This window comes from Meleagris gallopavo, chromosome 4, assembly GCF_000146605.3.
Source record: "Meleagris gallopavo isolate NT-WF06-2002-E0010 breed Aviagen turkey brand Nicholas breeding stock chromosome 4, Turkey_5.1, whole genome shotgun sequence".
Taxonomy (NCBI): Eukaryota; Metazoa; Chordata; class Aves; order Galliformes; family Phasianidae; genus Meleagris; species Meleagris gallopavo.
This window is the reverse complement of record NC_015014.2, coordinates 3718803-3744501: the sequence shown is the minus strand read 5'-3', so window position 1 is coordinate 3744501 and position 25699 is coordinate 3718803. Positions and strand designations below refer to the sequence as shown.

The window sequence follows — 25699 nt, the reverse complement described above, 5'->3', positions numbered from 1 at the left end:
CTATAGGTTAGAAGGAGCAAATATAAAGGTTTGCAATATTAAAAGAAGAATTAGGTAGGGAGGCCAGAGGAACGCACAGAGTGGTTCACTGTAGTCAAGGGCAGTGGAGTTGGGTTTGTAATCTAAGCAAGATTTGACAGGGAGAGAAGGAATCAAACCTGTACCCAAGTTAATAAACACACATAATAATTTTCTCTAATGATATTTATTGAGGAATTTCATTGCAGTCCCTAAAAGGTGGTCTGAAAAGTAGATTTTAGGAACAGCTTTAAAAAACTGTGGTCCACACCAGCAGCAAAACTGAGATAAATGAAAGAATTTGTTTAACAGTTGTATTTTAAATACACCATAGACAAAACCATAATATATATTTAAAAGAAAGCTTTGGAGTACAGAGTGGCACAGATAGAAATGGTCATACACAAAAAAAATTCAAATCAGATACAGTTTTTAATATATATTTCACTTTATCATGCTATATAGAGTAGATTTAGGCATATCACTCAGCAGCCAGGTTAGAGTTTGTGTAGCTGGCAGACTGTAAACACGTAGGGAAAGTTGGTCCTATGAGTAAAGAAGTTATCATCACAACAGCCATCACTGGTAAATAATTTATTTTAACATAGCAGCATTGGGAGATTCCACAGCTGCATAACTGAAATTATCTGTCAAATTCTGGTACTTGTTGTGCTGAGCAAAGGGAGAAAATCTTGGGTGAAAACTGTCAAATATTGTAATTCCTTGTGATTTCAGTAGTTTATTTTAGAAAAGACTCTGATTTCTAACCGTGACTTAGAACATATGAAGAAATCACTGTTGTGTGAAATTGAAAACTTCCACGTATGATGAAGCTGGCTCTCAGTACAGAGAGGAGATGCAACGAGCAAGGTATTTGATGACAGAGGTGCTGTGAGAGTTTGCAGAATTGCCTGGAAGATTCAGAAAGAGAGTCTGAAATGGTCGTATTCGTATGACAGGTTCTCATGCCTTGGGCTTTAGGTTCCAAGCATTCACGTGGCAAAAAGTGAACAATTCATCTCAAATAACATAACACTAATGTTAGGATTCTTTCTATGGTTGAAATACTTGTATTTATTGACTCAGTAGTCAATAAACTCTATGGAAGAGTGCTTTTTGTTTGCTTGAAACTTCTCGGACGTTCTACCTCTAGATGGAAATAGGATTAAATTCAATTAATTATGTGATATGTGATGGATAGAGAAATTAATTGTGCTGTCAAATGATTGGACTTGCACTACTACTTTTTATGAAAAAATGTTTGTCTTTTTAACAGTTCTTGGAGAATTTTCATCATGACTGTGTAACAGTCTTTTTAGTCACATAAAATAAATAAGGTGACAAAAAAAAATCTGAAGCTGATCTATATTATCCGACAGTAGTATTTTTACAAAAGATGAATCCTGAGGTAAATGTTTTATCTTAGAAAGACTTTAGTTTCACCTTGGAAGTTGCAGTCTTCTGATAAATGTATCTTGAGCTGTCTGGCACAAGTAAAACCTCGATCAAGTCACCTTCACACCTGCCAGCTCCTAAAATTTTGTTTAATAAGAAGGAACCAATGGTCAGCTTTTCTGTTTAATTCCAATTGATAAATTCCAATTTCCTCTGACCCTCTCACAAGCAAAGACCTTGGTGTGCAGAGCCCTTCATCCCCTTGCAATGTAATATCTGCTCCTATCTGCACGGAAATAAAAAAAGTGATTTGCTTTCCAGACCTCATACGTTTCACATTGGAGACCAGATAACCTCATCTGAAATCACGGTGTGTGATTAGATAAAACTTTTCCTTTTACAAAGCTTTTCAGTGAATAGAGCCTAATTCCTCCTCCTACTGTGAAAATTGGTTGATAAGGTTTGTACAGATTGTCTTTGTGTGTATAAAGCTTTGTCCCAAGGATGGTTTGTGTGGTTCAGAAGCAATCTGGCCACTGAGCAATCTGTGTTTATAGTACCAAGTCCCACCATCCGAACCAGAATGGTGCACTCAGGATGCCTACCGGAATAGTCTCCCTTTGGCCCCTCTGGGTACAACTCCTTGTGCCCCTCACTGGCAGGGCAGCATTTTTTCAACAAAAATCCAGAACACATCAGAAGCATCATCTGAGCCTTCACCAAGAAAATTAACTCAATCCCAGCCGGAGCCATAACAGCTGGAATAGTTATATTGCAGATTACACAGGCCAAAAACACTCTTGGGGGAATAGGGGGGCAATTCGGTATAACTGTTCTCAGCAGCCAATTCAGCTGAGCAAATACATGCCAATACTTAGTTGGTGGGGCCACCTGGCACTGAAACAGCAAAAACCACCCTGAGATAATGCTGCTTTTTACATATCCATCTGAACAAAAGACTACTTTGAAAGCAAAGGACATGTGAATACAAATTGCTCACAACAGGAGGCACAGACATCTTCTTCACCTACAGCAGTACATTGGGAAAGAAACAATGTAAGAAAACTACCTGAGAAGAGCCATTCATATTCCCTTTGCCTTTTTTCCATCCTCCTGGAAGAAGTGGGATAAGAAACGTTATGAATGCAATAAATAAGCAAATTGCCACTTTGATCAAAGGAAATACCCGTCCACACATCTCTGACACAAGCAGGAAGAAGCCTGAGCTTCTCAAAAAAGGAGCAGGCACTGTGTTGAGCACTGTCAAATGACAGAATGCTGTACGTTCTTCAAGCACCGAGCTTACTGTGCTCTGAATGAGTGGCAGGGGGTGCTGGTGTCCATCCTGGGTTTTCCTAAGCAAGCAGAAGGTATTCATCAATTCCTTTCTCATCCGGAGAACTTTCATACGTTTCTCTTTCACTTCCTTCTTGTTGTAGTTTTTTCTCTCGCTGGAATGTCCATGTTTTTTAGTGTTGTGGTCTTGGACTTGTTGAGCTAGTTGTTGCTTCGTATGACAAAATGGGAAGCTGTTTTGCTTGCCAGCTGTGCTCTCTTCAGCTCTGATGGTGCCAATATAACAGCACTACTGCTGAGTAAGTGTTATGCCTGGCTGAAACTGGTGAAAAGCAAACCAGAGAAGCGTAACACTTTTCTTGTTGCATGTGTTTATGAGCAACCGTTTGGCTAAAGATGAAGGCTACAAAAGCCTTCGTTGAAGTCTTTCTTTAGTAATAGTCTAAGAACCTGGAGAGGGGGCCTAAGAGCCAAACTGACAGAGAAGGAAGTCTTAAACATGTGTAATTTAAGCGGTGCAATGAAGAAAGGCACTTCTTGTTCTAAATAGTTAAAAGAAATCTAACATAATGGCTCTTTCTTTAGTATAAGATCAAGACTATTTAGTGATAAAAAGGATGGGTGGCTGAATAAGTCATCCTGAGTCCACAATTTCTTCCTTGCTCGATTTCCTGATTTCTCTTGATTATCTTCTAGACTTCATATTATTTTTCTTCCCTATCTAATCCTATCTATATTTTTAAAAAATTTTCTCTTTTAGTTCTGTCCTTTTCCTTCTCCCTCATTCTGTGTCTCTATCTCTCATGCTCCTTCCAGACTATATTTCTAGTTGTGCATAACATTTTCCGTAATACGTGTGCCGAGGCCAAAGTGTCTTCGCTGATGGTAGCTTATGTTATCTCCATTAGATCAGATTCAGGGTCTTGAAAGGAGTACAAACAGACCTCAAAGTCTGTGCCAGGTTTGGCATTCAGTTGTGCAGATATTTGTAAGAAATTCAGTATTCATTCTTCAAGCTCCTGTGCTGCCACTCAGTGCTGAGCAGTGCTATAGTCAGGAAAGAGGGAAGTTCAAAGAATGTTTGGGAAGAGAGAACTTTTTGGTTTTGTTTTTGCTTTTTAATCCAAAGCTTAAACTAAAAAATGAGCTTAAATCAAAGAACTGCTGGCTGAGTGCTAGTTACTTAAACATTACCATTTTTTGTTGAAAACCATAATTGACACAGATGTGATTTATAATGGTTCAAGACATCTTAATAAATACAGTATTTAAGGATATAACAACTCTTTGACTCCTGAAGATTTTTCATACACAAAAATAGAGTATTTTATATTATTTTGCATTATCAATTTAGATTTTTAAAAATAAAAGGTTGTTAAGCCTTGCTATCACTCAAGCTACACAACTGATATAAACTTAAGGATGCAAAAAAAGATCTGAAAACGAAACAGAAAAAGATACTCTTAAAATAGGGAAACATTTTCCTGAGCGTTTAGGCATCCTATACAAATTCATTCCTGCAGGAAATTAACGACCCATAGACTCCTGTGAATGCTGTGACTGGGTTTGAGATGATGAGCTATGCAAACTAGGACTACAAATGCATCTGATTACAGACTTCAGGTCTGGAAAGGAATTTCTGTAATGAATAATTAGTTCAGCACATCACAACATTACTAGCTCTATTCTGAGACAAGTCATCAGGGTAACTATAGGAAGAATTTGATGTTCTAACATGGTAAAAATGGGAGCATTTGCTCAAGAGAAAGTTTTGTTTCAAGTGTCATGCTTAAGCAAAAGAACTCCTTAGTTCCAAAGTGATAAAACTTGCTTGCAATAATCAAAAGAATAGCAACTAAACTCATACTATTTACTAGAGGATTCTATTAAAATACAATTGCAAGAATGGAATAGTAATTAAAGGAAGAGAAAATGAAAAATGTCATAAAGATCTTCCTAATGTAAGAAAAAAAAGAAAATAAAGAAGATTTTACTAAATGTTAAATAGAATGCATCCTTGTTGATTTCTTCCCCTGTGCAGAACATAGCTATTTTTTTTCTTCGCAGTAATAGTATTTTTATTATCTGGAATCAGACAATGAAAAGCTAATGACTTGGAACAATGACTAATAAGATAAAAGATTTGCTGGAGCCTCATAAGGTCAATAAATTCATAGGCTCATTCACCAGGAAGCGGCAGTGATTTACGTGGAATAAAGCAGGCATTCAATTCAGAATATTTATTAACTCATGTTGTAAGCGTTAATTGAGCTCATTTGTGAAGGTATTTCTGCAATTATTGTGTTCAACACTGACATTAGGATGTGCACTCATTTGAGATCTTTCAATAATAGCACCGAATGTTGGATTTGAAAATTGACTTCACAAATAAGACAGAAAAGACAATAAAAAATGTTGCTTGCCCACCTTCATAATACCTGATCTCATTTATTATTATTATTATTTTTGCTGTTGTGTTCATTGTATATGATATGTATTCTGCTAGTTCCGTTCTTGTTGCTTAATAATATGTTAAATAATGTCTGGAAAGAAAGACAGCTCAAAACCTGTGATAAGAGCTCTTATGCTGCTAGTAACGTGTGTATGCAAACCATAAGTATGAGTTTCAGGAATCCAGTGGAAGGCCTAGCTGAAAAAAGGCAATGGAGAAATCAGACTTCTATTTGACTATCTGCCCCTTTGTGTAAAATATCATAAAAAAGAGAATACTAGAAGATTTGGTGACTGTTTTCCCCTACAGCCTATCACAAAATGGCTTTATAGCATGTTAAACCATTCCTGCTGTTAGAAAAACTTTACACTTTCTTTGTACTGCAGCTGGAGGTTGACCTATATGGGGTAGGAACAGAAGAGAGGTAGCTTGGCTGCTTTACAGTTTATTATGGTTTCTTACATGGTTTATTAAAATCAAATTGTTTAAGTGAAGTAAAAATAATAGTTAAAGAAAAAAAGAATGCCTGGGTATCCAGAAGTATCTATTAGAATCAAAGGCCTTTAGTACTTTTACAGAAATTCTTTTCTTACCTTCATAGTCCTTAAAATAAGATGCCAAAATGTACTTTACCACTTCACTTTCTTCAGGCCTGGATCAGTAACATCAGAAAAGTTCAATCTGTATTACTGTCATTCAGTTCTGCTGATCTTCCTTAACAGGTCTATCAATAATATCACTCCAGTTCCCTTTAAAACAAAAAGCAATACGTGAAAGAGGGAGGAAAAGTCTGCAAATAACTCCTCCCAGGGCCTTGACCTCCTCCATCTATCACAACCAGAGAAGGTAGATAAGGGAGTTTCGTATGAAAGTGACCGTTCTAGGTCTGCATGTTAAATCAACTTGTAGATCACACTGTGACTGCTGCGGATATGAAGGACTGGCAGAGATCCCATGTGAACTCTGTGCTGCATATTTTTCCTGGTTTCCCAAGATATCTGAAAACAGAAAAGATGAAAATCTTCCACAGAGTAGTCAAGTCTACATGACCAGTTCTTCAGACCCCTAGCTGACATGCACTTGAGTTACTCTTCTGTAGTGCTATCAGGTCATAATATTTCACTTCAAATAATCCTTTGCTTGAGAAAAAAACACACTGAGACGTAGAACCAGTGGTTGAAGCACTAAAAAATTCATCAGTTTTAATTTCTGGTATTATTTCAGGCTCACATCTTAGTGTAAATTGCTAACTCTATGCCATTTTCTATGTAATGGATAGTTAAATTGTGCATCCCATAAAGTAAAGACAAAATTATTAAAATGGTAAAGAAATTTATTTGATGTACAGCTCAAAACTTTCTGTACTACTTTTTTTGTGTAATATTAAAATTATATGACCTTTACTTCATCACCATGCCATTAGAAAAATGAGCGAACACGGATAGAAATACGGAAGATTTCTTACCAATAAACCTTGCCATCCATAAAAAATGTCAGATTTCACATGTTTTTCTGTTGTACTCAGTTGGAGAGATCACACCTTTGGATCTGATAAATTACTTTTTGTTAGAAGATAGTGGATGGATTAAAAAAGTAGAAAATTTGCATCAGAGAGTAATCTTAAAGTCCAAATCTACAGTAGTAGCCCACGAGGAATATGCAAACAGACATGTAATCTTTCAGCATGACTGCCTTCAAGCCTAATTTGAACTTGATTATTTGGTGTCAGAATATATAAAACAGAGTAAAGCATCGAATTTTGGGACTGAGTACTTTGGCTTAATTCTAACAAAGCACAAGAAGCTTATTAAACTTGGACTTTTTGCAAAGCTGCACTGACTGTATGCATTTACAAAATCATACACTGTCCAGCTGTTTGCTGAACTTAGTTTTTATCTATCAGAAATGCACTTTTAAAGTGAACATCCCAAGCACTCCTGTTTGTTGTGCTTTACTTGGCATCATGCAGCAGTAAATAGCAAAGAGGGTTACTTTTGAACTAATTATGAACTGAAGATGAATATAGATGAAGTCAACGGGCACTGAGCACACAGGAGCTGATAAGAGCCAGACTGCGTAAACACTCCTGAAATGCATGGAATGTGGATATTGTGTTCTTTAACACCAGCTATTTTCCTCTGCAGGACTTCTGTGGGGCTGCAGTACTTGCTAACACTGGTGTAAACCTCTGTCTTCTGTGTTAAAGCTTTGTGTTCTCAGTCTGGTTCTCCATCTTCATGGATAACAGTGGACATTTTTCCCTTCTGGGCTACGAAACCTTCAGAGTGACCCTCAGAGAAATGTAGAAGCTAGCATGGAGTCTGGCCACATCATATGAAGTGATAAGCAAAGCCCAGCAGGAGCGAATTGTTTTTCTTCAGAAATATGCTTATATTTTAGTTTGTAATTATTTTGGTGGAAAATGAACTGAAAAGGTCATGTTACAGAAGTTAATGTTTCTATCAAATGCTAATCTTGCTTGAGATTTCAAGCAACAGTTTAGTAAGGGATGATTTGAAACAGCTTACAAAATCTGATATTGATTTTGAAGTTTGTTAATAAGTAATTTTGCCCTTGTGAAAGACTGCATGTACCTCAAGAGTTCCACACAATAGCACTGTAGATGGTAGGTGGGACTTGTAATACTGACATTCTCAAGAAACTGCACAATGTCTTTTGATATTCCAGAAATGAGGAATGTATATTCTTGGGAACTTCTCTTAATTAATTCTTTCACTTATAAGTGTATGTCTTATTACCAGTTTAAAACGTACTGATTTCCCATTGCAGATTTTGCATCGTAGATGATATATTTATGTGGAGTATAGGATTTACATTTAAGATATCAAGCAAAAACTATTGTGTAGCTAACGACTCCTGCCCCAAAAACACGCTCAAACTAACATGCAGAGTTTGGTTCTTAGCTGAGTTAGAAAGATACACTGTTTATGTCTAATTGCATTCTTTTCTTTTGTTGCTTTTTCTTTCGTCTAGGTTGTAGGGCCATGTCATCCTTGAAGACGCTACTGGTGGAATTAATCACTTCTCCATATACCAGAGCACTGACATCCTGAGTTTGTTACATCAAAGGATATTGACTGAGAAGACAAATAATCAAATGACCCGTAACGCAGGTAAATGATACTCTTGGGATCAAAGGAATCCCCTACGAATACTGTGTGCTGCTCTGTTCTGCCAGTCATAGAAAGTGTCATTTGGCTGCAATGGTTATAGTGAGGTAGCTTTTGTCAGTCCTTCAAAGTGAGGGTTTTCTAAACAAGATCTTCCTGTTTGTTTTCCTTGTTTGCTAATTCTTCATAAAATACAAAGATGAATGTTAAGTCTTAGTCGCGTATCAATTCATATGACACGCATACATGAAGGCTAGGCTTCTGAAACACTTCCAAATGGAACAGAAGGCAGTTTATTTTGGAAATTGATTGAGGTGGCTAGCTGAGAACTGGCTGGTGCAAGAAAATAGGCTGCAAGAGGTGTTACCTTTAAATCTTATCCTGAACCAAAGCCATTGGTTTTAGTCTTCTTTGAAAGTGGGTTCAGCTTAACAAGTAAAAATCACTCCTCTTCTTGTATACAAGTGCCCACACAGAAGGTTAGTGTAGAAGAACGATGGTTCTATGCTTAGATTCTAGGAGCTTACTTGCATGGAAATACTCAAATGTGCCTTCATTGAATTTACTTTTTACTAGGAAACACGGATGTGCATGTCAGCTCCTGTATCCACTCTTCCTTTACTCATTCTGCACTTTGTTTGAAAATAAAGATCTGATTTTGCTGTCCATGTTACTACTTCAACTTTATGTAAACTTTGAACTAGGCTGCATACTTCACAGTTCTGCATACAAACCAAGAAATTAAAAATCTACATGAGCCTTTGAAATAATAGCTATGCTGTGAAGCAATCATGCTATAGCTTCTCTGATTATGATAAAGAAGAGCTGCACTCTGGCAGCAAAATAATTTGAAATAGGTACGTGGATATGTGATGTAATATTTAGAAGAACAGTAAATTAGAAGTATTCAATTTGTCTAGAAGCTGATGGCTGGATCACCAGGTAGTATAAATCTACATATTGTTATTGGGAGTCAGAGTTATTTCTGAATGATTCACTACTAAATATCAAAACCTGAATATGTGGCACAATAATATAGGAATTTTTCCATTCAAAAGGAAGCAGAACTCTATAGTTGCAAGAATTTTTGATTTATCAAAAAGATTTATCAAATATTGTCTGTTAAAGTGAAACTTATGTTCACATAGTAAGAATAAATAGTCTCATGTAGATTTCAACCTCTCCCACATACAGATTCTATCCTGCCGCAGTGATAATCTAGTATGATTAGTTCTTTTGCAGTTTTGTGCAAAAAAGTTGTTTAACCACATTTGTTTTCCTTCTTTTTGTTTTTTTTTATTATCTCATTATAGTTCATGGCATAGATTTAAAACATTAGTGAGGTACTTTCCATCACTTTTTTAAAATTAACTTTCTCAACTAATGGTTCGCTTAATTTCTGCATCTCACTGTTAATAACCTACTGAAACTTCATAAGGAGAACAAGAGTCAGCAAGAACTACAAATACCAATAAATGCAGAAATAGCTTGCTTTTTGCATAAAGCTAAGGAACAGTAGCCACTAGATATCAAAATAAGAAGAAAAAAATGCCATGAGCCATGAGCAGAAATTAGCTAAGCTGTTGTCTAATCAATTGTGACACTTTGACAGAACCAGATTTTACATTATATGAAAGATTTATCTACTGCCAGGATCTTTACTTGGGTTCTCTAGCTCTGGAAAACTTTACTATATGTAATAGAAGCAGTGGTATTCTGACTGGCAGGGAATGAAAGAATACGTGGGAAAAACAGAAATTACGTTCAGGGCGAATGATGACCTCCTCTTACTGAACATCATAAAATGTATGTAGAATAATAACTTGGAATTGTGAATAATAATAGAACAGAGAACAGAATTTCGATCTGGGATGACTGCAGGTCATTATTAAAAGGTCTTCTGCTTTACTGTGTATACACAGCTGCTTATTTTCTCTTCATAAAGCTGTTCCTCACTTAGCATGCATGATACAGGCCAATGAAAACATGGATTTCTCACTTGTTGAGAACATGCATAAAGATTTTTTTCATTCCGTAGTTAATTACTATGCATGACATTTTAAATACACTTTCTGTGCTGGGAGGTCGGTCAATATATCTTACATTAGTAAACAGATTGGAAAACTCACTGTAGTTTAGAATGTATGCAGAAACATGGACTATAATTCAGAGCAAGAACTGGAAGTTTTTGTTTGATTTGGATCTTCTGTGGCACGACTCCGAATTATTCAGTGCTCTTGTATCTTTGTGTCAATGCTGAATATTTTTTTTCCTGGATATGTCTCACTAACAACATGAGTTGTTTTGCATGAGAACACTGGATGATGAACAGCATCTGTGCTTTGTAGATTAAATGGTTTCAAACAAAAGTTTTAAATGAACAGTTGAATTAATGAAAGATTAAAGAATCTCCATTTGCTATTATTTTTAAGTAAGAAGTGCCAGAATCTGTGTCCTCATCAGGATGTTTTGTTCCAGAACAGCTTGTAAAGATCTCATGAAATAGCAAATGTCTAATAGAGTTTTTTTCTTAGAAAACCTGTTTATATAAAGTGAGAACTCAGGTGGTGTTTTCCTCAATCCCTTTAGTAGCAGGGAAAAATATTGTGAGGAACAGGAAAAGCCACCTGAGCAACACATGGTTAAGAGACTGATGCAGTCAGAGGAATTTTTTAATTATTATTGTTTTTTTTATCATGCAGAGATTTATTCAGCATCAGGCCTGCTGGCAACAGATGGGGGAGTCTACCTGTTTTAAAGGGGGGGGAATGGATTCTAGCCCAGTAGTTGGTGGGGCTTGTTGAGAGGGCTTTAAACTAGGTTTGAAGGGGAAAGGGGGTAAAAACAAACTTGCTACAGATGAGCCTAGGGGCAGTATGTTGAGGTTGGGGGTGAGACCAATGGCCCAGCTGAAGTGCATCTACAGCAATGTGCACAGCATGGGCTGCAAACAGGAGGAGCCAGAAGCCATTGTGCAACAGGAAAACTATGACTTAGTTGATACCACCGAAACATGGTGGGATCACTCTCATGATTGGAGTGCTGCACTGGGTGGCTACAGGCTCTTCAGGAGGGACAGACAAAGAAGGAGGGCTGGTGGGATGTCTCTCTGTGTTAAGGAGTGTTTTGATGCTCTAGAACTTAGTTTTGGCAATGATAAGGTTGAGTCCTCATGGGTAAGGATCAGAAGGAAGGCCAGTGAGACTGACATCCTCCTTGGGAGTTTGTTATAGACCACCAAACCAGGATGAGGAGACAGATGAAGCATTTTATGATGCTTAGCTGGCAAAAGGCATGTGATCGCTGGCCTTTGTTCTTGTGAGGGGACTTCAATTTGCCTGACACGTTGGAAAAAACAGCAGAGAGGAAGCAGTCTAGGAAGCTTCTGGTGTGTGTGGAAGATAACTTCCTGACACAGCTGGTAAGAGAGCCTACCAGGGGAATTGCCCATTTAGACCTGTTTACAGAGAAGGACTGGTGGGAGTTGTGGTGGTTGGAAGCGGTCTTGGGCATGGGGACCATAAAATGATGAAGTTCTCTGTTTTTGATGAAGTCAGGTGAGAGTTAGCAAAACTGCTATCTTGCAACCTCATGCAATGCTAAAGGATTGGGGTAGAGTGGCTGGCAAGCTGAACTGAGGATAAAGATCTGGGAATATTAGTCAATAGCTGGTTGAACATGAACCAGTAGTGTGCCCAGATGGCTAAGAAAGCCAGTGGCATCCAGGATTGCATCAGAAATAGTGTAGCCAACAGGAGCAGGAATGTGATCATCTGTCTGTACTTGGCACTAGTGAGGCAGCACCTTGAGTTCTGTGTTCACTTTCGGGCCCCTCACTACAAGAAAGACACTGAGGCCCTGGAGTGTGTCCAGAGAAGGGCAATGGAGCTGTGAAGGGTCTGGAACACAAGTTTTATGAAGTGTGGCTGAGGGAACTGGGATTGTTTAGTCTGGAAAAGAGGAGGCTCAAGGGAGACCTTACAGATCTCTAAAACAACCAGAAGGGAGGTTGTGGCGAAGGGTTGGGGGTGGGGAATCAGCATCCTCTCTCAGGTACCAGCAACAGGACAAAAGGCCTTAAGTTGCACAAGGGGAAGTTTGGGATGGATATTAGGGGCAATTTCTTCTCAAAAAGAGCGGTGAGTTGTTGGAACAGGCTGTCCAGGGAGACAGTGGAGTCACTGTCCATAGAGGTATTCAAGAAGTGTGTGAATGTGGCAGTGAGGGGCATGGTTTAGTGGGCATGGGTTGATGGGTTGGACTTGATGATCGTGGAGGTCTTTTGCAACCTTAATAATTCCACGGTTCTATGAACTTCCAGAAAATATTTTGAAATGACAACTGAAGAGACAATTATTTCTTTTGTCACCTTTTCTCTTATTGGTATCATTGGATTGAAGGAAATTATTAAACAATAGATCTTTACAATGTCACTCACCTAATGTGTGAGTGTTTTATTCATTATGTTACGTATTATACAACTTCTCTGCACGCATACTTAAAAATTAGTTCAGTGTTTAAACAAGGCAGAAGATATTTACAGTAAACACTTAATCTACTGATAATTTTAATTTTTTTTCCATTTTGTTTTATTTCACCTGATCAACCGTGTTTTCAAAATCAGTAACATTTAATGAGCTCTTGGGAGGTTATATAGTGAAAAACTCGACTTAGCAATAGTATGTATGACAGACACGATAGTTTACAGTTAGTTTTATTACCAAGCCATAGACTTTTTTTTTTTGGGCATCGAAAAAACTTGCTAGGATAAAATGAAGCGTTTTATTATTTAATCTATTAATTATGATCCATATGGATAGATTTTGTAATATTCCTCTACTATTCATTTACAGTCAAATAATTTATCAGATATTTTACTCTTACCATGCCTTTTCCTTCAATTTCTTCTGATCTTTTTTTTTTTTAAGAGAAAAATTGTGAAGCTCTTTATATAAAGATGTAAATATCATTTAATTTATTCACATGCCCATATTAGGAGAACAGAAAACAGAAATGTTTTTTCTTTTCTTTTTTCTTTCTTTCTTTCTTGTTTTTTTTTTTTTTTTTGAAAGTGATTTCACTATAAGAAAGAAATTCAGTGATAGGACTAGAAAATTCTCATAACACAGCATGAGTGAGCTTAAGTTTCACTGAAGAGAATGCAGTAATAATTGCAAAAATTGGAATGTATGAGCATAGTAAGAACAAAGCTCTGTGAGCCATTCCTATGAGACACGTTGACTCTCGATGAAGTCTTGCACATACCACAGACATTTCCATGTACAAGACCAAGTTGGACTTTCACTGCTTAATGATGGTCTTCTTTGAGTTTGGAGTTAAATGGTAGCAATGGCTGAAATGCCTTTACCTTCTCCAGAAGCAGGATGCAACCAATCACTTCCTAACTCAGCGAGAAGAGGCAACTGTAGTGTAAGCTGACTGAAACATTATCTTCAAGCTCTTGAGATCTTCCTGCTCTGCACTAAGTATCCTTTGTGGATTTCTGACCAGGGCTGCTGAAAAAGTGTTTTTAAAATTCGCTACCATAAAAAGCAATTGTAATTTAGGTAGCAGGTTTCAGAGTGAATTGTTATGATTTGGTAACACATCTTAGGAGGAGGCCAAGGAAAGGTGTCTGGTATGGGAAGAGAACCACCAAGAGTTATTTGGCCTTATTTCAATCCTTCATTCCATATAATAGCAAAATGAATGGATTTTTGGGATTCTGAGAAATTATTGAGAGGCTCTGGTTGCAGGAATACTTTGCCCATAGGGAAAGAAAGATCAATTGCACCTCAGGCTTAGAAGTTCAGCAGATCTTCTGGACTTTGGGGATAAAGAGGCACAGCTTCATACCTGCTCTGTGAAGAAATGATAGAAGACTTAGGTATCAGTCAACTTTTTTGTTTTTTTTTCCTTGTTTGAGGCATTCTCGTAGCTTTCTGAGGCCAAAACCAGTATTTGAACATAAATGCCATTATACTGGTTATGTTTTGAAAATATTTGCTTGGTGTTTTTCAGTCAGCTTTATCAGTTCATTAATCTTAATATAAATTAAATAGCTACTGTAATAATGCTATATAATCTCATCGTAGAAGCAGTATCTTCTGATTTTTCAGTTAACAAGGATTTTACATTTACCTCATACATGACTGAAAAGTGGGGAAGAAACCCAATGTAACTTCTGAAACCAGTTTCTCCCTTTAGAATTTGGAGCAGATGTGGTTTTGGGGGGGGGGGGGAAGCCGTGAAAGTTTTACTGAGGCCATGAAGTGGGATTGTAAAAAGTGCTGAAACTGCTTCTTGGGTCGTGGTTCATTAACTCTAATTGTCACGTCTGGATTCCATCTGATGGATGATCAGGTCCTTCCTTTCTCACACCCTTTTTCTCACTGTGTTCAGGTGACCAGCTTCCAACGTTATCTCTTTCAGATGTACTTCCAACGTTGGACCTGGGTAACAATTGTTTCTCTAAACCAATTCAGTCGTGTTTGCATGTGTCTTTTTCTTGTTGGATTTGCTTCTTTTCCTGTATACTTCCTGTGTGGAGCATTCTTCTGTAGAGAATAGAATCATGATTAATAAAAAGCATTTTAGATTTAGAGATTTTGTTACATAAAAGCTTTTGTACTTGACAAAACTTATTTTTGAAGGTCAATAATTCTTACATATATTGAAAATAGAAAATATAAAAGCCTTGTCAAGTACCCACTTCCTTCTGATTTCAGGCTTGTTATGAGGGAGTGAAGAAGCAAGGTTTAAAATACCACCCACGTAAGACAACAACCATATAATTTATAGGATGTGGCCATCTGTGTATTTCCCAAGTTCCTGTTTCTTTGTTGGAATTAATCATGTGCCAGAAGCAGAACATTAACTCTACAGGCAGTAGAAAAGATTTTGAGCAAGTGAAGAGCATTTCTCCCTTTATTTCAAGTGGTTTATCACTGAAAGATATATCATGATTGTTTGGTATCTTAAGAAAATTAGTAAATGCTTTCTGACCAATGTCAAATAACATCTCTGTTTTTAGCAGTAAGTGTACCTATATGAGCATAGAATTACTTATTTTCCCTACTAGAATTCAGATATTCCTCCAAAAATCAGAACATTGAATTTATTTGGCAAGTCTTAGCCCAAAGCTTATGCTTATACCTTGTACCTAACTTATACCTCGTCACGATAACAGAAGGAATAATCTTTCAATATAAATAGCAGCATAAATTAGAATACAATTTTTACTTTAGTACCATCCAAACCCTGAAAATCACCATCAGCGAGATACTTCATTTCCAGTTCTTTTCTTTTGGGCCACTATTTTTAAATTGGCTTAAGAATCTTTGTATAGCTGTCCATACTCAGGCTCAGATATCTGATCAATAGAATCAAGAAATTGAGGCCAACATATATTTGACCCGTTGCATAAATTTACAGGTAGGAAAAATATTGCATTCCCTAGAAAGATGCTGGTGCCTTTAGATGTTGTTAAGTCTGAATAAAGTTTGAATTCTTTTCTTTTTTCTATTCTCTCATCTCCATCCAATCCTCCATACTTTCTCCATAACTAACTGGTCTGAAGACCATATGTGCTCTTACCTTTAAAATATATACTTTTGTTTTGCAGTCTTCAAAAATATACTTACCCGTTACTTCAATTATTTGTTCTAATCTGTCCCTTCTCCTCTATTTGAACTGTTACTGGATTCAAATCTGTACTCTTGCCTTAGCAACATGCCTTTTTCAAAGACCTTTCTGTTTGGGCTTTGGCCTACATCACCCATGGTCTAATTATGTTAGCATGACAAACTACAAATGCAGCATCGTATCTTTTTGTATGAGTGCTCTTAACCTGCCCTTGATGCAAGGAAAGTGCTATTAGTTTGTATCTCAGTGAAAGAAGTTTAAAAAACCCTCTGTTTAAGATACTCAGCTATAAATTCAGAGAGGATTAATGCTGCCAAAAACCTATCTGCCCTGTTACACAGCAGTCTGAGCACAGATGAATGACATTTTCCACAAAAATCTGCCTCCGCCCTTCTTTGTCACTCCATCAGCCACGAAATATACATAGAATTAAAGAGCATAGGAATCTAAAATAGAACAGATTTTATTTGGAGGTATGTTTCCAAGACTGCAGCCGGGTCACATGAAAGTCTGCCTGAGGTCATTTGTCAGTGATCCTAGAGCTGCCTACCCTTCAGAGGTACAGTGAAGTGTTAAGCACGGTAAGAGCTGCCAGCATTCTGTGAAGGCAGAGGTTGAACAAGAATTCGTGGGAACAGGAAAGATCATAGAGCCAAGTAGAAGTATGAACTAATTCAGACACTCACATTTCAAGTGTTTCTAGCTACAAAAACATGTTGAAATGAGTCTCCCTGTGTGCTTATGCAGGTGGTTTTACAGTAGGACAAGAAGCCAGAAGAGATCCCTGAGATCAGAGAGCCCTTCTCTTTCCATACTTTTTCAGATATCAATTCTCCTACATATACAGAACTAGGGATCCTCTATCCTGCTTGCCAGAGATAATCCTCACAAAGCCCTTTTTCATCACCACACCCACAAATAGAGATACAAGATATCATAACGCTAAAATTCAAAGGAAGTTGTAGAATTGGTTGTTAGAAAACAGGAGATGGTAGGTTAATCTTATTTATTGTTTTCTTCCAACCCAAAATGTTTTGTTTTTGTTTTTAAATCTGGAAAGGACTCCTTAGAATGTCTTGCACTTAATCTGCTATACGTTTATCAGCAAAGTTTGCCTCCCAGCGAGACAGTAACTGTTGTATACATTTGAGTTTATTAAGATAGTTGTCCAGTCCAAAAGTATTACCCAACAATTCAAAAGCAATCCTGTGACTCCAGTACCGATTGAGCTTAGTCCTAAAATAATATATACCGATTCTTTAGGGATTGTTGTGAAAGTACCAACTCCCACGTCGTTAGTTTGAAAACACAAAGTTGTTTTGTCTTTTTTTTCCCATCATTTCCATGTGGAATGTGTTTTTCAAAAGTAGCTTGTTTTCTCTGAGTTCTGCCACAAAAGGGAGTTAGTAAACTTTAGTGTCTGTGTGTGGGGAGGCAAAGGAGTAACATGAAAGCAACCTGGTAATGTTTTTGTGTGTGTTAGAAAGGAAAGACTTACTGTAGGCCTATTAGATTTCTCCTTCAGTGCAACAGAGCATAGCTATTGCTTATATTATGATCAATTAGTGCTTGGGACTATTAATATAGTAAGTGGATAATTTAGTTTCAGTGCCTACTTCAGGTAAATATGACAAAGAAAGTGTTAACCACTAGGCAAAAATAGGCAATAGGCTGGAAGAATAATCTGTTCTGTTAAAAAAAAAAATGTGCAGAATATCATTAAAATGTAATAGGCTTCTGCTTTGGTTTGTGCTCTTGCCCAGAGAATAGGATACAAGGCAGAAGGTCTACACTATTCCCATTTAAAGACTTGTAGTGGAAATGCTAAGTCACAGCATAAATCAGTGATTGAGCGCCTGGTAAGAAGGCAGGGCCAATGCAGAGGAGCTCAGGTGCATGCAGTGCACTGAGTGACCAGAAGGGATAGAGCCAGGGTCCACCCCTTCCCAGACCTCATTTAAGGGCTGGAAAAGGAGATGAGGCTGTCTTGCTGGAGATCCCCATCTACCTGTGGCTTTCCAGAGATAAGCAGCTTTTCTTCCTTTGTTCTTTTTGTGTCCGTGGCTGCTGCATGTGGGCTTGTTCTCCTTTGCTGCAGCCGAGGATTGTGCCACTCTGCTATTATTCCTGTACTTCCCATTACATTATAGCATTACAAGGCTGTTGGAGTGTTTTATATTCAATAATATTCAATTAAAGATATCTGACAGTCCAGTGGAAATCCTGCTGGTAGGGGTAGGCTTGCCCTGGATCACTTTAACAGGAACAGCAGGGCGTATTTGCACAGCATGGCGTCTGGAGGAGCCAAACAACCAGCACCTCCTGCTTTTTAAACAAGAACCCACCAAGTTTTATTTAAAAGAAGAAGTAACAAGATAGACGTCAAAGCTACTTGCTGTGGTGTTTTAAAAAGAAGAGTGAATTTTCTTAACAGGTTGTTTGCATTACTCTGTTGAGTAATTACCGCTGTATTAAGCAGGCAGATTGTGCCTCCAGTGCAGCCCGGATGGGTCTTATGGACAAGCATAAAGTGGGATTTGGGACCCAATTACTGTGTGTGGTACTGTTTTACCAGGTGTAGAAGCATGGGATGTATTGGTTCATCCCTAAAGGTGCATCTTTCTTAGTGTCTTCTCTGATAGTCACCATTAGCAAATACCTAGATAAAGACTTAAAGAAACAGGCAGGAATAGAGAGACTCTTACACAGGGCATCCTGTTCTCATGAAGTTTAGGAAGGTCTCACGTATTTAGGAACCTCTTCGGTGTGCTCAGCCCTGCTACCTGCAGCTGACATGTTAATCTCTGGGGTCAGGAGCAGTTAAAGGATCCAAGTCTTTCTTCAGGTATGATCTCAAATTTTTCTAGTCTTTTTTTTTTTTTTAATTAATCTTCATCCATCTATTCCTTTTTTGGCATCTATACCTTTAAAGATTTGGACACTCCTGGAGACTAGAATTGCAGATAAATTCACCCATAAGAACGTCTAAAATTATTTCAGATTAAAATCATTCTTCTACTGAATTAATTGGCAACTGCCTGAAAATTTTCACCTCTAAGAAGGCCGTGTCCGTACTGCTTTACAGATGGATGAGTTTCACCATTTCCCATAGCTCAATCTAAATAGCTGCCATGGGTGGTCCTACACAGTTTTTCTTTGAATGCAGTGCCAAATGCCCTCTGTTTCTGATATGCAGGGATAGTTCTGCAACAAGCTACTCCCTCAAACCTCCTTGAATCTTGAGATAGATAGATAGATATAAGTGCATATATACATACCATAGAAAGGAATATTAAAATCGAAAAAATCCTTCCAGATTAGCAAGACAAATTCTCTACCATTCTAAAATGCTTTATTTTAAATCATGAAAAAGGCCTCTTGCATTAATCTTAGTCATCCTCTAGGTGTAATATTGGTTTTATATACATGTTTTCTTTATACCTTTAAGACTTGAAGTTCTTTTTCTAAGCCTGAATCACATAAGTTTTTATTTTACTGACTTGTGAAAAAGACAGTCTTTGACATAATTATTTATGCCATCGCATTGGGCAGAACAACAACAACAGAAAAACTTCCTAAAATGAACTATTCTGCTGGTTTGCTATTAGAAAATATTTGCCTTTAGCATATAGAATCATCGAATTGCTCAGGTTGGAGAAGACCTTAAAATCATCAAGTCCAGCCACAACCTAACCATACTACCCAAACTCTAACAGCCCTCTGCTAAATCATGTCCCTGAGCACCACATCCACAATGTCAGAATATGAATTCTGACAATGCTGTTCCTCCTGGAAGAAATTAGATACTAAACTTTGAAATGAAGGTAAAACACTAAGTGTCATTACCAAGATGGAGAAGAGAGTTCCTCTGTCATTGAGGGAAGGTTAAACATTACTTCCCCTTGTTTCCTTCTGCAGATCTAACAGTGTTGGTAAGATCTTTGATTTCCCCTGTAAGAACAAGTGTATAGCCAGGTCTTTTTATTTCTGAAATCATAATTTGTAAGTTTTGTAGGTATCATACGGTGATGATTGATGAAGCCGTGAAATTTCCTTGGAAATGTGTGGTAAACCTTATCATGTAATGCAATGTTTTTCTATTTAAAACTTAGCTCCTAGTATTTTGTAAAGAGAATTCAGATTACATAATTAAATCCTTTTTCCTTGGTAACTTTGTTCTCCAGTGAAATCAGATTTAAATATTGGTATAAAACTATTCTCTCAATTTTATTATTACATTTTGTATTACTCTGTCCTTCAGTCTCTTCATTTTCTAAAGCAGTAGCTGATGTACAGTGTTAACTGTTCCCTGTGGCTGGACTTTGGCAGATTTGGCTGATGTCATTATTCCAGAAATAACCAGTTCTTTGCAAATGTGTGATCGTTGAGCTTGCTTGAGCCTTTATTTTTATAAGAAAGAGAGATAGAAGGAAGCGTGTCTGCAGACTTGTGTGCTTGCAGTTTTCCTTATAACTTTATGACTTTGCAAGGCTTACCAGCAGTTGTTAATCAAGAGAAATTCTTATAAGAGAAATTGTGGACATATTTAACTTTCCTAATACATACCATATTGAAAATATTAAAAAATGTCCTAAATGTTTCAGAAAAATAACAAATCCTTAGTTGTAATTGCCATTAGACTTAGCACTGCCCAGTATGTTAGTACTCAAATCATTATAGAGATTTACAGAGGAATCTTCAAATCTACCAAATGATAAAAATGGGACGCTTGTAGTTATTGTTCTTAAATATCAAGGTTCAAAAATGTATTAAAAATATGCAGTTTCATTCTCATGTTCTTTTTCTTGTTTGTTTGTTTAATTGTTGATAAAGATCCCACCCTGCATCTTACACTCCATGTGAGCATCCACTTAGAGCACAGAGAATCAGTCAGTCACTTGTGCATGGCACATGTACAATACTGTTGTCATGCTCCAATACCCTGCCCACAGGCACAAGTCATCTGGCTGCCTGAATGAAATCAGGTGTTTTGAAGAATGTCAGTTATTTTCATTTAAGCAACTTTTAAAATTCATAGTTTAGTATAAAAACCCATTTTGGGAGTGGGCTTTACATGTATGATTGCTTTTCTTTATGGAAATAAATAATGTGCATTTATAAGGAGAAACTGATGCTAAGGGATAGGGAGTATTTCTTGCTAGTACCTTCTTTACTGTCCTAAAATTTGGATTGCTCTGTGTGAATGGAGCAAAATGGCTATTTTATTCCACTGAAATTCAATTTGGGTGTATGAAATCAGGTTTCCCCAAAGCAAAAATCTCGTAAGTCCTCTGCACACACCTCTATTTGGAGTAGACTGTCACACTGTGGAGAACTGAACGTCGAGACAGGCGTTTGTTTTAATCTTTAGGCTTGGAATTTCTGTTGTAACAGACACTGCTGAGAGAAAGGCTTCCAGGAAACGATGTGTTGTTTCTGGTCTTTGTGAGATAATTCTTCTGTAAGCAGCACAACTAGTGACTCGTGATGACTAGAGAACTCCCTCCAGTGGGAGATTTATTGCATGAACTCTCCTTGAAACCATGCTCTTCTGACTGTCTCTTTGGTGGCAAATGCATCATAAGCTATTAATGTGCCTTGCTTCCTTTTACCTTTCTGCAATAAATCTGTAATCTTTTATATTTCTTAAAACAAACCTCTGTAAAGCGCGTTGCGGTTTGGTTCATGAAAGGGATACAGGGCAAATAGTTAAAGGAATTAAAGTCAAAGCTTACCTACGTGTGAGAGAGCCAAAATAAAGCAGAGAGCTACTTTATCACAGGTACTACTTATGGAAGAGAGCAACAGTGGGGCATGTAAATGATGTGGGTTTAGCCTTTTCTGAGAGGGCAGCTGGAAACACATGCTGCAATCTCCTTCAGGATGTCAGATCTGTGACAGATCTCCAGGCTGCTTGCATTCTAATCTATGTCCTATATCTCTGGTTTCGCCAGATGCTAACCTGGAGACTTCTAATTGCAAAGAACAAAACGTAATGTTGGCAAAAATGCTTTTCTGAACATGTAATGAGTACATCCTTGATCTTGCATATATATTTTCTGTAAGCTTTTGAAGCACTTCCAGAAGCTGCTATGATACATAGTGTAAAGATAACGATACATGCCTTTTTTAAAACTTAATTTTGTTCTTTCATGCTCCTTAGCATTATGATTTGGAAATAGAAATCTTTTGACAACAAAGCAGGCAGTGGGCAGGTTTTAACTATAGAAATTTCCTTGTGACGCTTCTGGCGAGGCACTTTGGCATTTTTCAGTAGTGTCCATCTTCATTGGGATGATGTGATTTTATGCCATACTTATTCAGTGTCCTTCTTCAAGTATCTCAGTTGTCATGTCATTGGGAATTTGTCTTGCTGGATTCTCATTTTTCTTTCAGAACAGGGGAACCCCCACAGCTCAAAGCAGTCTGCTTATCTTTTTCACTTACAAGCAGACTTCTGAAGGAAGGTGTTATGTTTACATTTTCATGGATTACTACATTAGGATAATCTCACAGAACCTCCTTTTTCTGATGGAGGAGAACTTTGAACAGAAGCTATGCATGCCTTCCCTTACTTTCCAGCTCCATTTTTTTATATTTCAAGTTTGCCCCAGTTTACCGTGCATACTCTGCTCTCTCAGTCCCTTGCCTCCATCGAAAAGGCAAATTTTAAGCTGATGTAAGCTACTGCTTTGTGCTGAGGTACAGCTTTACATTGCCACACGTCTGTGTAAGACACTGGTTCCCATCAAGTCATTGAAGGCTCTGTGGTGCACTGAGATCTGTTGTCCGGGGAAAGAATAATACAGTTGAAACATTTCCTAATAGTATTTGGAACAGTCAGTTACTTTATACTTTCTTTGTTGCTTATTAGAAACAGCCAAGTATGAGAATTTCTCATTGTGAGATGCTCTACTGTACAATACCATGATGAAATACTGTAAAACAGGGCCAGATTGTTTTTTTAGGAAAGTTTCCCTTAACAATTGTGCTAGAAGCTTGAGAAATACATTACAATATTTCTATTCCTCACTGTCCTCATAGTAAGCAAAGAATTGAAAGATACATGCTATGGTCTTCACTGCAGGAAAAACAAACCTCATGCATGCTTCCTGGCACAGCAGAAAAGAACTAAACATGTCTTGCATAAGTACAACTTTCCCCATCTAACTTACTGATACTGAACAGTTGAGACAACATGTAACATGGAAATCAAAGGAAAACCCTTCCATCTGTTGATAGAAGATGCTACTTTGTGCCTTACTGCTGCAAGTCCTTTTATGAACAGCTCCTGACAAAAGCATCTCCCCTTCTCAGTTAGCTTTGAGTCAAGCCATTTATTTTGGATATGGCTCTCATCAATGTTTGCATAAAGAGGCTGTATAATTTTCATCTTCCTCTTGCCATTCTCTCTTAAGCAGCTGGCTTTCTCTTAGATTCTCCGTTTGCCCATCATTTCTCTAAACACAGTTTAAAAAATGTTGCGGGATAAAGATATAAACATGGTAGCCAGATGCTATAACTTCAGGAGGACACTGCCTGAACTAAAGGGTTATTGCACTGGCAGAATATGCATGAATTGCTCTCACTGCTGTCCAAGGGCCCTGGATACAAGATGCCTTGAGCATAGCTCTAACCTGGATTATGGGAACTGACCCTGCTGAGCACCCCTCAGTCAGCAAGACATTTGGCACCCAGGAACTCTCACAGTAGGACTCTGTTCTAACACAGTGCTCAGCAGAAGTTCTAATTTCTGTTTGCAATCTGAAAGCACAGGTGAAAAGTGAAAAGTTCTGCAGTTTTGACACAAACAAAATATTGCCAGAGGTATTTGCACTCCATCCCAGTAGTAGATTGCTAGTGGAAGCTGAGGGCAAGGCCTTGTCTTTGCATAATCTACTTGCAGGCATAAGTTTAAAATCAAACAATCCCTTTTTAATCCTATAAGACACGTATCAGTTATAAAGAGGTGAACCAGTGTCCAGTTTTCAACTTCATGTATGTGCAAAATGGCCCTGCAGATATTTCCTTGTTGCCGTGGGGATTGCACACCTTGTATCACATCTCTCCCTGGTCCTTGTTGGAGCACAAGGAGATGCTGTTCTTGCCATGTTCCTACAGCTGACTTCTCTAATGAATAACTGCGTCCACGCTGTCTAAATGAGGTCAGTTCTCATGACAACCACATTTTATCTGCAGATTTGTTTTCTGACACTTTCCCCTTCTATGTAGAAATTAAGTAAAATCCAAGGCAGCAGAAGGTTAAGAAAGAAAAGTAAACTGGAATGCAGGCTCAAACATGGTGACACTTTTTGCCTTTCTTGTGGATTACCAGTTTTTTACAAATTATTAAGCAGCTTGAAGTTTTATGACAACACACATTAAGAACATCAGTGTTGCTGAGCAATAGATCTTTTATAGGCAGAAACCAAACCAATGCAGAGTAAGTTATCACCAGACACAGCAAAAATCAGCAGCTATACTGTCTTACTTCAGTTACTTCTTCCTTTCCTCCCCCTTGCCTTCAGTGAAGCAGGGGTGAACCATCCCACAGGCAGCAGGGGAGAGGCTGTGCTCTGTTGGTGCTTGCCAGCATCCCCTGTTCTCACTCTGCACCAGTGCCCAGCAAGGCTCCCTGCCAGCAAGGGATTAGAGGCATGATGATGACTGTGATAGCACTAGGCCTGCTACAAGGGAATTCTGCTGATGGTGTAAGGTTATGTTAATGCTCCTTTGTAGATCTAGCATGGGATTGGGGTGATTTTTCCCCTTGGATTTGAAAACCTTTTGAATGGGAGAAAGGCAACCCCTACGAGCGTTTTGGCTCTTACAAAAGAGAGTGAAGACTTGGCCTCAGATTATTAAAGACAAACATTTACCTTCATTACAAGAACATCCCCAGTTACGCCAGCCTGAATGTTTTATAGTACCTCAGAACATGAAGCAGAGCTGTTGCTAGGAAAAAAGGCTTCCCTTGCAGAAAACAAGCACTTATTCATTGAGATGTTTCTTACAGAAATGCTCTCAGCAGTCTGGTATAGCTTGGTCAGCATACAGAGCTGTAACAGTTCTTGGACTTATATCTTAGCACAATTTCTGTGTTTGTGGCTTTTATCAATAGCTTTCCTCATTGCATTCTGCCCTTTGGACAGTATTCCTAAAGGTAAAGTGTTGTGTACTATAAGTCTACCATCAAGATCAAACACAAAACCTATGTAAATCAACTATTAGTAAAAAATGCAAAGTACTGTATTCATTTTAGATTATGTCATTTACCTTCTTTCTTGCCATGGGGATCACTGTAGATAGATGCCAAGGTGAACAAGGAGAAAATGACAAAAGCCAGTAAGATGAAAGCTACTTCCAGGTTTGTGAAGGGCAGCTCCATGAACTGTTACTGCTTCACCTAGAGAAAAGTGTAAACGTTGGCTCTGCTGGCTCTGGAAAAGGACTGCTCCCATAGAGTAATCATGTCTTTCGTCAGAAGGATACTTGATCCTGGTCAGACTGGTTAAGTAACTTCAGCAGGTAGGGGAACAATACAGTTGGTTCATGCAAGAATGCAAATTCAAGCCTTTTTTACTTAGTATGCAGTCCATACAGTTGCTCCAGGAGACATTTACAGTTCGCTGTCACTATCAGGAGAGCTGTTACTGAAGTAATGCTGTGCTTAGCTGGATTCTATTTACTGTTATATATCCGTATCCTATTTATATTTTATATATTCTATGCAATGTACACATATTTTAACATAGTAAATAAA

General features: G+C 37.8%; 2 long non-coding RNA genes across 2 annotated transcripts in view; one reads left to right on the top strand and one right to left on the bottom strand.

Moving 5' to 3' along the window:
* Nucleotides 1–25699, top strand: part of LOC116216529 — a 76703-nt gene that overhangs the window by 16161 nt on the left and 34843 nt on the right. The window contains exon 3 of the long non-coding RNA XR_004159439.1: nt 8156–8295. This is a non-coding gene — a long non-coding RNA (uncharacterized LOC116216529). The remainder of the gene's footprint in view (nt 1–8155; nt 8296–25699) is intronic.
* Nucleotides 13343–25342, bottom strand: LOC104910509. The gene is made up of 2 exons (XR_004159438.1): nt 25213–25342; nt 13343–14849 (listed from the first exon to the last, which is right to left on the bottom strand). It is a non-coding gene; the product is annotated as an uncharacterized LOC104910509 (long non-coding RNA).